This window comes from Macrobrachium nipponense, chromosome 35 (assembly GCF_015104395.2).
Source record: "Macrobrachium nipponense isolate FS-2020 chromosome 35, ASM1510439v2, whole genome shotgun sequence".
Classification (NCBI taxonomy): domain Eukaryota; kingdom Metazoa; phylum Arthropoda; class Malacostraca; order Decapoda; family Palaemonidae; genus Macrobrachium; species Macrobrachium nipponense.
This window is the reverse complement of record NC_061096.1, coordinates 40,700,148-40,704,304: the sequence shown is the minus strand read 5'-3', so window position 1 is coordinate 40,704,304 and position 4,157 is coordinate 40,700,148.

Below are 4,157 nucleotides of genomic sequence, written 5' to 3'. Positions count from 1 at the left end.
AATTTAAGGACGAGGTCTGTGTTATCTGCAGAGTAGAGGAGGACACCATCGAACATTTATTCGTGTGTAAAGAAAAAAAAAGTCAGAACATAATTTAGAGACACTGCAATCCCCTAACAGAAAACTGGGGAATGTATAAAGATAGCCCTCAAAATTCTGCCTCAGTTATAAAGAAAAAGAAACGAAAAGGGGTTGGGTTGAAAGTACAGTAGGAATATGATGTGATAGCTAATTTAGATGCATCTGTAAATTTTTTGGGTTATTGTTGCAGAAAAGGATAATAGACATGAATTAAAAAAATATTTTGAAGTAGTATAAATTAAAGGTAAACAAAAATGAGTAAAGGAAACAACAATGGAATAAAGCTTTGGACCTAACGTAAATAGTGTAGTGTGTCCGCAACTATGTTTGTAAGTGGGCGCTCAGGAACCAGAAACCACGAACCACGACACAAAGGGTCGACAGCTACCAAGAATTATAATCTAAAATATCTGCGGATCTCACGAAAACATGTGATTCATTGATAAAGAAATACAAATGCGCTAAATATTACGAAAGCAGGCCAGTAGGCTTATGTGGAATATACTAATCAGAATAATGATAAAAGTTAGATGTACAATATAACAATGTGGTTCTGGTTCAGGGCCACTTTTCAAGAGCAGCTTAAAATAATATAGTAGTTGGAAAGCAAAGTACAAGACGTCTCCTTCACAAATGAAGCATTTCATCGTACATCCCATTTGTTGATGACATTCTTAAACGTGGAAAAGGCAATATTCATAAATTTGCGTGATACATACGTAATAATTTAGTCTACAGTCATAATACAACAGCCCACAGAGTATGAGGGAACAATAGCACTAAAAGCTAAAATTATTTTGGTTGCGTTATAAATAATGGAATAATTTTAACGGGAAAATTAAACCGAAGAAGAAAAAAGGACATAACTTATGAAATTAGTTGAGTAAGTTGCAGAGGAACACTATAAATAGCCAGCAAAGAGAACAAGTTTTTTTATATTTTTTTTATTTATTCATTTATTTATTTATTTATTTTTTTTTGGTACCTCCACAGTTACGGATGCCTACATTCAGCTAGACAAATAGCATGGACTCAGGCCAGCCTATGATTAGACTAGGCAGTCATATCGAGCGCCAAAGATCTGACGAGGCATTATAAATCAATAGATTAATGCATTTATTACAACATTGGCTGAAAAATAATATTATCGATATTCCAACGCATGAATAACAATCGCGTTAAAAAAAACTGCATGGTGAAGAGGCCACTGAAATGTAAAGTACGATGTGTTAGTAAAAATTATATAACGTAGCTTTTCACAGATTTATGTCTCCCTACGAGAAAACTAGGAAGGAAACAAGTTTTTCCGAAAACCTTCTATGAATCTGTTGCGAAGCTGTAAAAAAAAAAAGAAATATCATTATTAGAAAATAGGATGTGCGCCATATTAATATTTATTGAAAGGTACAGCGCATGCATATAGGCGCAGACAGCAAATCCGCATTAACAGCAAACCAGCGCATGCGCCCTGCATAGTGACAGTTTTGTCTCTTCGGTCGAAATGTCGGCAAATCCGGAACTTTCAGAAAAAAACCAGCTAGGTAGAAAGCTTAGCTTAGCAATTAGAGTGTAAAATAATTTTCTTGTGGAGTTACGGGTCCGCAATGGAAATAGAACTACATTATCACAAACATGGGTCCGTTTCCGTAGCTGGGGCCATTTGATAAACCGTTTGTAATGGAAGGAATGCAAAGAATGTGAAAATGCCCTACTTGGCGAAACATAAACAAATTCCCCCACCAAAGTAACATGATCGATTTAAGAACATTTCATGACGCTAAGAGCGTATATGCAGAACTAGATAAATTATAGAGACAACAATTATTGTGGAATGTCTTCTAGTTATATATAGGGATACTACAATTGTATAATTGAGCACAAATATGCATAATGTTTATCATCAACAGCTAAAGTTTCTAACACATTTATACCACAAATGCGGAATTGTAGATGAAACCTATGTGCAAACAATTCCCAAAACTTTCTTCACTTCATTCACCAAAGGATAATCAGCAACTCATCGAACCCCTGCACAAAAGGGCAATATACTTTATTACTATTTTACGACCAATTGCTGACATACCTCTAACCTAGGTATAGAGAATATCGTATCCTCTAGTCTAGGCCTTGCTCCTAGCATCAGTCCATTTAAAACTCTGTACAATGCAGGTGCCACCCTGTGGTAGGAGTGTAAGAATACATACCAGCGTAGGTCCTGCGTGTCATAAAAGGCGACTAAAAGGACAGCTGCTGCCTGGTAGTCTTACTTTTTAGTAAAACGCTAGGCCCACTGTCAATAACTGTCGAACTTCTGCCTTGCAGGTGGACTTTTTAGTCAGAGGCGAGGCCCACCGCCAATAACTGTGGTTGATGACAGCGAGGGCATGCGGTCGTAAAAACCCCTTTGCCAAATAATAAACCATGCCTAATATTGTAAGGAAAGGCGCATCAGGCAACCGACCCCTTAGTGTAGGAATAACGGTGGGAAAGAAGAGTACAGTGCAGGTGCACTACGTAATAGCATATCAGCGCATGCGCCCTGTTAAGCTTTATAAAGAGGTACGAAGTAGGTGCACTACTTGCACATCAATGCAGGCACCTGCTAAAGTACGCAAAGTACATGCGGACTATCATATATATACACATATTAGATATTTTTGTATAACATATTTCAATGGTAAAAAACTTGTATATTAGAATTTTTCGACATTTAAATTGTTCTGATTTTGTTATATGTAATTCTCTTAACTAAACTATTTTTGCATTATGTGGCTTTCTCTTGAGTTTGCCTTTTCTGACCGTGAGTGAATCACAGGGTCGTATAGTCTGAAGTTGTATTTAACAACACTTCGTTGAAAATTTTCCTCTCTCATAAATATGCACATATTGGTATATGATTTATATACACACACACTGCCAATGCTTAAATTTTTGTAAGGCTGCATATGTACACTTGTTAATGGTTGTATTACGCACAATGCAAGTGCAATATATATATATATATATATATATATATATATATATATATATATATATATAGTATTATTATGTATGTATGTATGTATTGTCAGTATGTGATCCTTTTTCGTTATATATTATTAAATAAATTTTTTTTTTATATAATTTGTTAAACCTAGTTTTGTAAGTTTCACTTGTTTGACCTCCTCGAGTATAACAATTGTTTGCTTGTTATTAACTTTCCTGTTTGTCTTTAAGGAGGTTGTGTGTGTGGTCCCTCCCCTGTGGATAAGGGGGGTTAACTCCTTTGCTTCTGAGAGGAGAACAGGCAGTCGTTCTCTGGACCTTGTCACATTTGGAGTATTTTGACCTTGCTTCGTGCACTACTGCCGTCTCTTGCTTCTTGGTGGTTGCAGCCTCTGTTGTTGATTTGTCCTATCTGCAGGACCCTAGGATTTTTTAATATCCGCCATCTTCAAATTGGAAGATCTTTCCAGATAACATCTGGACGTCCTTGGGATTCACCGCACCACCTCTGGTTCAGTTATAAAGCCAGGGGGATCTCGCCATCCCATGGTAAGGTTGTTGATGCCTTTTTATTGATCACGGCTGTGATTCTGTCGTGACTGCTCGACTGGGCCTCGAGTTTGATAACCACCTGTGGTACCACCCCTCCGGACGTGGAGGATTCCGTATTCTTCAAGGAGGATAATAATAATTATTAATAAGGAAGCTTTATAGTGACAAGTTTAGTCTATTTAAGAATTAGCCTGTAAATCGTCAGGATATTCATTCTTTACGATTTTCCCCTCCTTTCTGGGCACCCTTTATTTAGTTTGAGTGTGTTGGTATTCCTGTCGTAATTATGTATACGTGTGGTTTGAACTATTATTATTATTAAGAGTGATAGTGGTTAAATTATTTCCTGTATTCAAGAGGTTTAGGTGTAATTTCTGTTTTTTTATTTATGTATTAAATTTATGGTTTTCCGTTTTGTTTGTTTACTCCGCCCTTGAATTCATATTCATCCTTGCGCTTTGAAAATTGAGTTTGTGGTATGATTCCACCTCATTGTGGACTTCATATCAGTAGTATATGGATACCTAAAGAGAAAATTG